Here is a 12,953-nt window from a genome sequence, read left to right as displayed (position 1 = left end):
TTTTAACATGTACTTTACAATCAGCATGGTAAAGACTGGACCAACTAATACTGCGAGCAGATTAATCAATGCTGTGACCAGCAACTGTTATTATCTCAAACCCTTTGTGCCCCTCGTTGGGCGCCAAAAATAGACTGTCGTGGTTCAGCCTCAGCTGGCAACTGAACACCACGCAGCCGCTCGCTCACTCACCCCCCCCCACCCCTGTGGGATGGGGAAGAGAATCGGACGAGCAAAAGAACTTGTGGGTTGAGATAAGCACAGTTTAATAACTCCAATAGAATGATGATGATAAATGATTATGATAATAATGACAGTAATGTTAATATAATAAAAGGGAAAAGGAAGGAAAGGGAAAACAGGGAAAAAACGCAGAAACACGAACGATACAACCGCTCACCACCCGCTGACCGACGCTGCCCGTCCCCGAGCCGCGATTCCTCCCTCCCTCCCCCGGCCAGCCCCTCCCAGGTAGCATACTGGGCATGACGTTACATGATATGGAATATCCCTTTGGTCAGTTTGAATCCGCTCTCTTAGCTGTGCCCCCTCCCCTCCCGGCTTCTTGTGCACCCAGCAGAGCATGGGAGGCTAGACATGTCCTTGACTAGTATAAGCGCTGCCCAGCAACAGCCTAAACATCTGTGTGTTATCTCAACAGGTTTTTTTTTCCATGCTAATTTCAAAGCACAGCACTATACCAGCTAGAGTGAAGAAAATTAACTCTATCCCATCTGAAACCATGACACATGTATTTAAACTTGCAGGAGGAAATCAAAGATTCTGATGTGAGCAAAAAGAATAAGCTGAATCAGTTGTGTGCCATTTTGCAGCACTTGTTGGGGAGAAAAGAACGTAGCCATTTTGATGGACATTTACATTAGAGTTATTTACTGTAGCTGCTCTTAATACTGCTGAATAATGAGGACCCCTACTAAACTTATGTGGTGGGTTAACCTTGGCTGGATACCAGGTGCCCACCAAGCCCATCTATCACTCCTCCTCCTCAACTGGACGGGGAGAAAAATGTGACAAAAGGCTCGTGGGTCAAGATAAGGACAGGGAGATCACTCAGCAATTGCCATCACAGGCAAAACTTGGAGAAATCAGTTTAATTTATTACCAATCAAATCAGAGTAGGATAATGAGAAATAAAACCAAATCTTAAAACACATTCTCCCCACCCCTCCCTTCTTCCCTGACTCAACTTTACTCCCAAATTCTCTACCTCCCCCCCACCCGAGCAGTGCAGGGGCACAGGGAATGGGGGTTGTGGTCAGTTCATCACGTGTTGTCTCTGCTGCTCCTTCCTCCTCATGCTCTTCCCCTGCTCCAGCATGGGGTCCTTCCCACGGGAGACAGTCCTCCACAAACTGCTCCAGTGTGGGTCCTTCCCACAGGCTGCAGTTCTTCACAAACTGCTCCAGCATGGGTCCCCCATGGGGTCACAAGTCCTGCCAGAAAACCTGTTCCAGTGTGGACTCCTCTCTCCATGGGGTCCCAGGTCCTGCCAAGAGCCTGCTCCATCACGGGCTTCCCATGGGGTCACAGCCTCCTTCAGGCACATCCACCTGCTCCCACATGGGGTCCTCCATGGGCTGCAGGGGGACAGCCTGCCTCACCATGGTCTTCACCATGGGCTGCAGGGGAATCTCTGCTCTGGTGCCTGGAGCACCTCCTCTCCCTCCTTCACTTACATTGGTCTCTGCAGAATTGTTCCTCTCACATATTCTCACTCCTCTCTCTTCCAGCTGCTGTTGTACAACAGCTTTTTCCCCTTCTCTAAATATATTATCACAGAGGCATTACCACCGTTGCTGATGGTCTCTGCTTTGGCTAGTGGTGGGGTCCATCTTGGAGCTGTCTGGAACTGGCTGGAAGCTTCTGGCTTAAGAAACATTTATCGCTGAACTGAGATGAGATTCTGCTTAATGATTTTCAGATTGTATTCCTGACACCACCACTATTCCTCTTCCTCACAACTGAAGACTCCCTTAAGGAGAATGCCTCCTTTCTAGCAGCAGATATTATGATTAAGGAAACAATAGCAAAAAATTCTTTATTGTTGGTTTTTATTTTTTGGAGGAGGTAGTTTCATCATCCAGGTATTTGAAAAATCTTGTCTGTTGAGGTGATAGTGCAGTGAAAGGGAATCAATTACTGTGTGTAGAATAAGATTTTATGTAATATAAATATAATCTTCTGTGACTATAGTCTCTATTTTTCTTTTTTTAAATTCTTTCTCTGTTTTTACAGTTGATGCTTTTATTTTTAATAATGTCATCCAATAATTGTACCAAACCTTTATTTAGAAACTTTTGCTAAAGGTTTGTTAGAAACCTCTTTCAGTTGTGATTCTGAATTACTGAGCCAGAGTTTTTTAAATGTATGGTTTTACTGAGATTGTTGTTCTTTCACTGTACTAACATGATTATAAACTGTTGATTCTCATAATTTTTTTATACAAACCTATTTACATTTGTTAAGCAATCATTTCCTGATGTTCCTTTGTGTTGATGACTTAGTTATTCAAAAATAAGATTATAATAGCAGTCTCAATACTTGAATTTTCTTATTTCTTGAAAGCTAGTTACAGATTTTTCATGCACGATATCTCTCTATTGTTATCCAGGTCTACTCCCAGCTGGCTGCACAATAGTATTAATTAGGTTATCGTATAAAACAAACAGCTGTTTTATTAGGGAGCTAAATTTATAGCAAAGAGTCAAGGTGTAGTGGTTTCGGCCCAGTCAGCAACTAAGCACCACACAGCCGCTCGCTCACTCCCCCAACCCCTGTGGGATGGGGTGAGAATCAGAAGGGCCAAAGTAAGAAAACTCGTGGATTGAGATAAGAACAATAAGAACAATTTAATAATTAAAATTAAACTGTAATAACACTAATAATAATAATAATAATATGAAAAGGAAAATAACGAGAGAGAGAGGTAGGGAGGGAGGTGAAACTTCTGGAGGAGGGAGAAAACCAAACAACAAGTGATACAACCACTCACCACCTGCCGACCGATGCCGCTGGTCCCCAAGCCGCAATTGCTGCTTCCCCAAGTTAATATACTGGGCATGACGTCATATGATAAGGAATATCCCTTTGGTCAGTTTGGATCAGCTCTCTTGGCTGTGTCCCCTCCCCTCCCAGCTTCTTGTGCACACGGCAGAGCATGGGAAGCTGGAAAAGTACTTGACTAGTATAAGCGCTAATTAGAAACAACTAAAACATCAATGTGTTATCAACATTATTTTCATACTAAGTCCAAAACACAGCACTATACTAGCTACAGTGAAGAAATTTAACTCTATCCCAGCAAAAACCATTACAGTATCCACCCCTTCTTCCATACCATTTCCATCATGCTCAGGTCCCATACTATCCAATACGACCAGCACCCCGCCTTCCCAACCTTTAATAAAATACACAGATATCATTTATCATCCCCTTAGACTATGGACCACCCCTGTAAAATGTCTGTAAGATATGCACAAATGTCCAGCAAATGTTCATTTAGTCCATGATTTTGGGCTCCAACTATTGTAACAGTTTTTCAAGGCAGGAGAGAGAGTGTGTGTGCTGTTGTTGCATACTGACCTCAGGCTTTGTTCTATCACCACTGCACTTTCCTTGATTCAATCAAAGTCCATTTTTCATTAATTTGGGAGATTACTACTATGATACCATTGATATGATATATAGCAACCACAGATGAGATGACATACATTATTGTGCTGGTTTTGGCTCAGAAGGGGTTAATTCTCTTCACTGCAGTGCCTGTGGTGGTCGTGGACCTTTCCATATTCCTGCGCTCTGCCGCGTCGGCAGGAGGCTGGGAGAGGCGGGGCCACGGCTGGGGCAGCTGACCCCGACTGGCCAATGGGATGTTAATTCTATACCATGTGACACCATGACTAGTATATTAAGGGGGGCAGTTGCAGCGCGGGGAGGTGTGGCCGTTGGGTCAGCGGGTGGTGAGCAGCTGTGTTGTGTGCAGTTTGTTTCAGTGGTTCATCCCACTCCGCCCACCCCCCACCCCGGGGTTTCGTGCATCTCATTATTTTCCTTTCCGTTGCATGTTTGTTGTTGGTTTTTTAATTTGAATTATTAAACTATTCTTATCTCAACCCACAAGCATTACCCTTCTGATTCTTCCCCCCCATCCCACCGGTGGGGGAGCGAGCAAGTAACTGTGTGGGGTTGACTTGCCAGCTAAACCACGACAATTATATAGCAATTAACAGCATACCATACAGTTCATTGGCTGTTTTCACCCAAAATCAAATCCCCTTGAGGCACATACCAGACTCCTCCATCCTCCTGCATCACCCACCAAGTGCACCCAGGTCCTCGAGCAAACGCAATCCCACGAATGGGTTTGCCTTTGCCTGAGGCAGGAAGAACCCAGACTGTTTTGCCCAGCATATTTTTTATGTGCACTACAGGGACTCAATCCCCTTCCACAGTACGTAAGGATTCTGATTGGGCAGGGCCAGCTCGATTGGCAGATCCCCTTGTGTTGAGTAACCAGGTGGCCTTTGCTGAATGTGTATCCCAGTGTTTAATTGTCCCACCACCCATTGCTCTCAATTTAGTCTTTAATATTCCATTGTATCTTTCGATTTTCCCAGAGGCTGGTGCATGATAGGGGATGTGATACACCCACTCAATGCCGTGCTCTTTGGCCCAGGTGTCTATGAGGTTCTTTCAGAAATTAGTCCCATTGCCAGACTCAGTTCTCTCTGGGGTGCCATGTCGCCACAGGACTTGTTTTTCAAGGCCCAGAATAGTGTTCCAGGCAGCGGCACGGGGTACGGGATATGTTTCCAGCCAGCCGGTGGTTGCTTCCACCATTGTGAGCACATGGCACTTGCCTTGGCAGGTTTGTGGGAGTGTGATATAGTCAATTTGCCAGGCCTCCCCATATTTATCCTTCAGCCATCGTCCCCCATACCACAGAGGCTTTACCCGCTTGGCTTGCTTGATTGCAGCGCACATTTCACATTCGTGGATAACCTGCGCAATAGCATCCATGGTCAAGTCCACCCCTCGATCACGAGCCCACCTGTATGTTGCACCTCTCCCTTGATGGCCTGAGGTGTCATGGGCCCACCGAGCTAGAAATAATTCACCCTTATGTTGCCAGTCTAGATCCACCTCAGCCACTTCAGTCTTGGCAGCCTGATCCACCTGCTGGCTGTTTTGATGTACTTCAGGGACGACTGATACTGGCACGGGTTGATTCTCTGATTCAGCTGCAGTGCCTGTTGTTGGGGTTTGAGTGGCTGCAGGATCTGTTTTGGGGGTTGGAGTGGCCGTAGTGCTTGTCGCTTTCCTTTTCTTTGTCTTTTTAGATCCAGAGGCCTTCCCTTCCCCTTGAGGGTACTGAATAGTGTTAAACAGGGCTCAATAGGCATGGGCCAGGCCCCAGCACATTGCAGTGATTTGTATCTCCCTGGAATTGCCTGGGTGACAACATACTTCCTCCAAATATTCTACTAATCTTTCAGGATTCTGCACTTGTTCCAGGGTGAAGTCCCACAACACCGGGGGTGCCCACCGTCTTAGGCATTTGCCCATACTATCCCACATACCCTGCCACCCATAGCTATGGAGCCTTGGGGCAGATCTCTGGATGATATTCTTAAATTGCTTATTAACCTTAGACAAAATGGCTTCCATGCAAGACCCAAATAACCAGCAAAGCTCAAGGCCAGTGTTTTAATAACAAATCTCCCATGCAAAACATCTCTAATCACTACAGAGCACAGGAAACTACAAAACCCAACACAAATCTTTAACATGTACTTCAAAATCAGCATAGTATCTATCTGATAAACTAATATTGAGAACAGATGAAGCTCAATATGAGCAAACAGGGTGCTGCTGCAGCCAAGAAGGCCAACAGGATGCTGGGTTGCATCAAAAAGGGCATCACCAGCAGAGAGAAAGAAGTCATTATCCCGCTCTGCTCAGCACTTGTCAGGCCACACCTGGAGTACTGTGTACAGTTCTTGTCCCTGTATACAAAAAGAATGTGGACAGGCTGGAAGGGGTCCAGAGAAGGGCCACCAAGATGATCAAAGGACTGGGAAGCCTGCCATACGAGGATAGGCTGGGAGAACTGGGTTTGTTCAGCCTTGAGAAAAGGAGGCTTAGAGGGGATCTCATCACCATGTACCAGTACTTAAGGGGTAGCTACAAAGAAGATGGAGACTCCCTTTTTACACGGAGTCCCATGGAGAGGACAAGGGGGAATGGACACAAGTTGCTCTTGGGGAGATTCTGATTGGACATGAGAAGGAAATTTTTCACAGTGAGGATAGTCACCATTGGAATAATCTCCCCAGGGAAATGGTTGACTCAGCCACATTGGACACTTCCAAGAGTCGTCTGGACAGGGTTCTGGGCCATCTTGTCTAGACTGTGCTCTTCCTAGAAAGGTTGGACTAGATGATCCCTGAGGTCCCTTCCAACCTGGGATTCTGTGATTCTGTGAATCAATGCTGTGACCAGCAACTGTTATTATCTCAAACCCTTTGTGCCCCACGGTGGGTGCCAGAAAAGGACTGTCGTGGTTTAGCCCCAGTCAGCAACTAAATACCACACAGCCGCTCGCTCACTCCCCCCACCCCTGTGGGATCGGGGAGAGAATTGGAAGGGCCAAAGTAAGAAAATTCGTGGGTTGAAATAAGAACAGTTTAATAATTAAAATAAAACAGTAATATTAATAATAATAACAAGAATAATAATATAATTAAAAGAAAAATTGAGAGAGAAAGAGGTGAAACCTTGGGAGGAGGGAAAAAAGCAAACAAGTGATGCACCTGCTCACCACCTGCTGACCGACACCACTTGTCCCCGAGCCACAATCGCTGCTTCCCCTGGCCAGCTCCCCCCAGTTAATATACTGGGCATGACGTCATATGATATGGAATATAACTTTGGCCAGTTTGGATCAGCTGTCTTGGCTGTGCCCCATACCCTCCTGGCTTCTTCTGCATCTGGCAGAGCATGGGAGGCTGGAAAAGTCCTTGACTAGTATAAGCACTACTTAGCAACTAAAACATCAGTGTGTGTCATGGTTTCAGCTGGGACAGAGTTAATTTTCTTCACTGCAGCTTGCATAGTGCTGTGCTTTGGACTTAGTATGAAAACAATGTTGAGCTAACACACAGATGTTTTAGTTGTTGCTGGGTAGTGCTTGTACTAGTCAAGGACATTTCTAGCTTCCCATGCTCTGCCGGGTGCACAAGAAGCTGGGAGGGGACGGGGCACAGCCAAGAGAGCAGATTCAAACTGACCAAAGGGATATTCCACATCATGTAACATCATGCCCAGTATGTTAACTGGGAGGAGCTGGCCGGGGGGGGGAAGGAAGCAATCGCGGCTCAGGGATGGACAGCATCAGTCAGCGGGTGGTGAGCGGTTGTATCGTTTGTTTTCTGATTTTTTTTTCCTTCCCCACCCCTTTCCATTTTATTATATTTTTATTGTTATTATTATCCTAATCTTTATTATTATAATTATTATTTTTATTGTATTTATTAAAATGTGCTTATCTCAACCCACAAGTTATTTTGCTCTTCCGATTCTCTCCCCCGTCCCACAGGGGTGAGGGGATTGAGCGAGCGGCTGCGTGGTGTTTAGTTGGCAACTGAGGCTGAACCACGACAGCGTGTTAGCAATATTATTCTCATAGTAAGTCGAAAACACAGCACTATACCAACTACAGTGAACAAAATTAACTCTGTCCCAGCTAAAATCATGACACAAGGTTAAAATAAATTATGTGGAAGGCATCTAGAAAAATATCTTTGAAAAAAATTATTATGAAGTAATCAAATTATTTTACATCCAGGAAGAGTATTCCTTATCATGAGCAGACTGGGAGAAGCAACTGGTGGGTGAAACTTTTGCGGGCATGTTCATAACACATGCTTTGATCTAGGAAGCTTCCTCACATGTTGTGTCCATTTAATAGGACACCTTTACTACTTTTCAAGCCCACAGTTTAAAGCATAGCCCATACCAGAACAGGTGTTAATTAGTTGCAGTGACAGCTGATGTAGGGTTACTTGGTGTGCTTTATTATTGTTATTATTATAATATAAGGTCATAACTACATAGAATGCTTATAATAAAATATGGTCTCTGCACATACTGAGCTTACTAAATGAGAAGCTAAGATTTTACTTGAGATGCTTTTCAATCTGAAAGCAAGACTCACTGGAATTAAATATAATACTAATACAGATCTCTTGTACATATACTTCACATAACTAGTCTTAAACATGGTAGTGTATCCAGTGATGAGGGTTGAAACTCATCTCAGCCCTCATCTCAGATGAGGGTTGAAGCTCAGCTCTTCCTTTCTGTCCTTTCAATAGAAGTACAATTTGATACTACAGAAATCAGTCAGGAGATTAAAAGATAAATGAACATTACTTCTTGATGTTGTCTGAATTCTATACAGTTGGTCAACATCTTTCTTGAACTGTGTCTCTGACTGGACATAATACTCCTGCTTTCCCAGTGCTGAGAAGGAAGGATTAATTCACATGTGTGGCAGGCTGTGTTTCTGCTCATACACCCAATTATGATTTCTTTTTTTGCCAGAATATGAGATTGTTGGTTTATGTTCAGCTTGTCATCTGCCATAATCATCCAAATAATTTTTTTTAATGTTGCTACCTAGCTATTTTTTCTTCATCCTTTGTTTGCAGTCACTTAATCTTGTCTACAGGTAGAACCTCATATTTGTCCCTATGAAATTGCAACCTTTTTTTTTAACCATTTCTGTAATTAGTTAAGAAAATTCAGATGTGCCACAACATGTTTTCAGCCCCTCCTAGTCTTTTTTATTATTTCAAGTTATAGAGACTTAATTACATTAAAGTAGGTTGTTTCTTCATTAGTGCAAAGAGGTATTGTATCAGGAATAGTGTGGCCAGCAGGACTAGGGAAGTGATCATCCCCCTGTACTCAGTACTGGTGAGGCTGCACCTCAAATACTGTGTTCAGTTTTGGGCCCCTCAGTACAAGAAGGACATAGAGTTGCTGGAGCGTGTCCAAAGAAGAGCAACGAAGCTGGTGAAAGGTCTAGAGAACAAGTCCTATGAGGAGCAGCTGAGGGAACTGGGGCTGTTTAGCCTGGAGGAGGCTGAGGGGAGACTTTATGGCTCTCTACAACTACCTGAAAGGAGGTTGCAGTGAGGTGGGTGTTGGTCTCTTCTCCCTAGTAACAAGAGATAGGATGAGCGGAAATGGCCTCAAGCTGCACCAGGGGAGGTTGAGACTGGCTATTAGGAAAAATTTCTTCACCAAAAGGATTATCAAACATTGGAACAGGCTGCCCAGGGAAGCGGTTGAGTCACCATCCCTGGAGGTATTTAAAAGACGTGTAGATGTGGTGCTTAGGGAGATGGTTTAGTGGTGGACTTGGCAGTGTTAGGTTTATGGTTGGACTCAATGGTCTTAAAGGTCTTTTCCAACCTAAATGATTCTATGAAAGTCAGCACCAAATATGTTTTGGTCTGGTTTACCCTCTTTCTTTACATGCTTAAAATATCCTTCATTATTGCTCTTAATCAGAAGGATTCAAATATTGATGCTAAAGAGAAAATGTTTCAGAAGAGTGTGTCCCCCAAGTAATACCAAAAACAAATAAAAAAACCCACAAAACCAAACCTAACATATGGTTTTTCTTGTTACCTTAAACATTCTTTTAATCTAACTTAACATGTAAATAGAGAATAAACTACAAAGGTAAATCAGTAGTAGTATTACAATAAGCCTTTCAGATTCTCTAATAATGTTCAAAAATTATTGCTGTCTTCAAGACGTAGAAATTAAGTAGTTTGTAATTTTTCAGTTGCAAATTAAATGGATTAACTTTTCCAGCTATATTAAACTCTTTTCATCAAGAAAAAAACCCCACAAACAAACATAAAATCATTGAATAGAATAGTTTGGGTTGGAAGGGACCTTAAAGGTCATCTAGTTCTAACTCCCCTGCAGTGAGCAGGGACATCTTCAACTAGATCAGGTTGCTCAGAGCCCCATCCAGCCTGACACGTAATGTTTCCAGGGATGTGGGGCATCTACCACCTCTCTGGGCAACCTGTTCCAGTGTTTCACCACCCTCATCGTAAAACATTTCTACTCTAAATCTATGCTTCTTTAGTTTAAAACCATCACCCCTTGTCATATCGCAAAAGGCACTGTTAAAAAGTTGGTCCTCACCTTTCTTGTAAGCCCTCTTTAAGTATAGAAAGGCTGCAATAAGGTCTCCCTGGAGCCCAACTCTCTCAGCCTTTCTTCATAGGAGAGGTGTTCCAGCCCTCAGACCATTTTTGTGGCCTTCCTCCTGACCTGCTCCAACAGATCCATGTCTTTCCTGTGCTGAGGGCTCCAGAGCTGGATGCAGTTCTCCAGTTTGGGTCTCACCAGAGTGGAGTAGAGGGGGAGAATCACCTCCCTCAACTTGCTGGCCATGCTTCTTTTGATGCAGCCCAGGATATGGTTGGCTTTGTGGGCTGCAAGTGCACATTGTTGGCTCACGTCCAGCTTTTCATCCCCCAGTACCCCCAAGTCCTTCTCTGCAGGGCTTCTCTCAATCCCTTCATCCCCCAGCCTATATTGATATCAGGGGTTGCCCTGACCCAGGCGCAGGACCTTGCACTTGGCCTTGTTGAACCTCATGAGGTTCACATGGGCCCACTTTTCAAGCTTGTCCAGGTCCCTCTGGATGGCATCCCATCCTTCTGGAGTGTCAACTGCACCACTCAGCTTGGTGTCATCTGCAAATGTGCTGAGGGTGCACTTGATCCCACAGTCTATGTCACTGATGAAGATATTCAACAGTACTGGTCCCAATACAGACCCCTGAGGGACACCACTGGTCACTGATCTCCATCTGGACATCGAGCCATTAACCACTACTCTCTGGATGTGACCATCCAGCCAAGAACAGTTCACCTATCAAATCTCTTCAATTTAGAGAGAAGGGTGTTGTGGGGGACTGTGTCAAAGGCCTTACAGAAGTCTAGATAGATCACATCTGTAGCTCTTCCCACATCCACTGATGTAGTCATTTCACCATAGAAGGCCACTAGGTTGGTCAGGCAGGACTTGCCCTTGGTGAAGCCATGCTGGCTGCCTTGAATCCCCTCCCTGTCCTCCATGTGCCTTAGCATAGCTTCTAGGAGGATCTGTTCCATGATCTTCCCAGGCACAGAGGTGAGGCTGACAGGACGGTAGTTCTGAGGGTCCTCCTTTCTACCCTTCTTAAAAATGGGCACAATGTTTCCCTTCTTCCAGTCCCCAGGACTTTGTCTTACTTCCAGAACTTTTCAAATATCGTGGAGAGTGGCTTGGTAACTGCATCAGCCAGCTCCTCAGGACTCATCAGGTCCCATAGACTTGTGTATGTGAAGGTTCCTCAGGTGGTCACAACCCTGATCTTCTCTTACAGTGGGAGGGACTTTGCTCCCCCAGTCCCTGCCTTGAGGTCCATCCACTTGAGAGGTGTAGGAAGAGAGATTGCCAGTGAAGACTGAGGCAAAGAAGTTGTTGAGTACCTCAGCCTTCTCCTCATCCACTGTTACCAATTTGCCAGTCTTTCTCATTGGGGGAGGTACGCTTTCTTTGACCTTCTCAACCCAGCAGAGTTTATATATATATATAGATATACACACACTCCCTTCTGATGAAGCTGGGACAGTTTCTACAGAAACTTGTGGTCTTGTTGGAGCATTACCTGTATACAGTAGCAAAATTGATGGTCTTACTCTTTAGAAACATTCCAGACAGCATGGTATTTTTTTTCTTTACAGGAACCCTGATCACAGTACATCCATAGCTTTTAAGAGAACGTAGCTTTTTCTGCAGTTCCCAGTTCCCTCCCCTCCTTGGTTTTTGTGTCTTTCTGCCACTACTGTAGTATCTTGCTTGATGGTTGATACTCCATCAGCTGCTCCAAGCAATGCTTGCAACAGCAAAGCTCCTGTCTGGCTCTACCCAGTAAATCAAGCTGACTGATGCTGGGAAAGCCCATCATTTTGGTTTTCTAGCTGTAGTCATGCTTCAAACTGTTTCCTAACATTGCCCTCTCTTACACAGCCATGAGTCCTGTTTCTAACTGCACATCTGACCTTGTTCTAGTTCTGTCTGGTGCTTGTACCGGGCTTAATTTCATTGCCCATACTGTCTGATTTCTTGGCCCTCAGTCCTATGAGCTTGTCTGTCTCTTTGCTACTATAAATTCCTGCATATGCCTTTTCTTTGCAACTGATACTTAATTCAGTTCTTTTTTATAGAACCTATCTTAACTTTGAGTGTCACTCTTCTTCCTGTCATGCCTTGTAACATGTCCTGTTTTCTTTTTAACCTGTTCTTATTTGCAGGCAATGTAATACATGCTTGTTTTAAAACCAGACATTACAGACATGACCTTGGTATAATAAGTGAACCTGCTTGTGCATGCATAAAATTTTAACAATTTTATTAATGTTTGTGCTTGAAAATTGTACATGCAAAAGATGAACTGACACTTGTAAATGGGAAGCTGCCTAGTCACTTAAACAGAAATACATAGTATATTTGAGAGTTAGTTATTATCCATGTATACAAATACATGGAGTTGCACAACAGTTTTCTGAAGTATTTGACAAATTGGTATTTCTTGCCACTTTTGTACTGGTATTGTAGAATAAACTGTTCAAGCAGCTGTTACTTGTGTATATTCTTTTGCCAGTTAAAAGTAATAGGTTTGGGTTTGTTTGTCTTGGTTTTGTTTCCATTTTATGGTTTTCCTGTAAGTTAAATTAGCTTGTCTGAGATGGGCTTTGTAATTTTTATTTTACTCTTAGTGCTGTTTGCTAAATGTGACATCATACACTGTAAATTGATATTTGAAATTTATATTTTATAGATAACATTTTATG

The 12,953-nt window shown here is 43.9% G+C and overlaps 1 protein-coding gene across 1 annotated transcript in view; it reads left to right on the top strand.

The window, feature by feature from the left end:
- LOC135310869 (junction-mediating and -regulatory protein-like) overlaps positions 1-12,953 on the top strand; it is a 132,395-nt gene that overhangs the window by 103,338 nt on the left and 16,104 nt on the right. The window lies entirely within an intron of this gene.

Source organism: Phalacrocorax carbo (assembly GCF_963921805.1).
Source record: "Phalacrocorax carbo chromosome W unlocalized genomic scaffold, bPhaCar2.1 SUPER_W_unloc_3, whole genome shotgun sequence".
NCBI lineage: Eukaryota > Metazoa > Chordata > Aves > Suliformes > Phalacrocoracidae > Phalacrocorax > Phalacrocorax carbo.
This window is presented reverse-complemented; position numbering and strand designations above follow the sequence as displayed.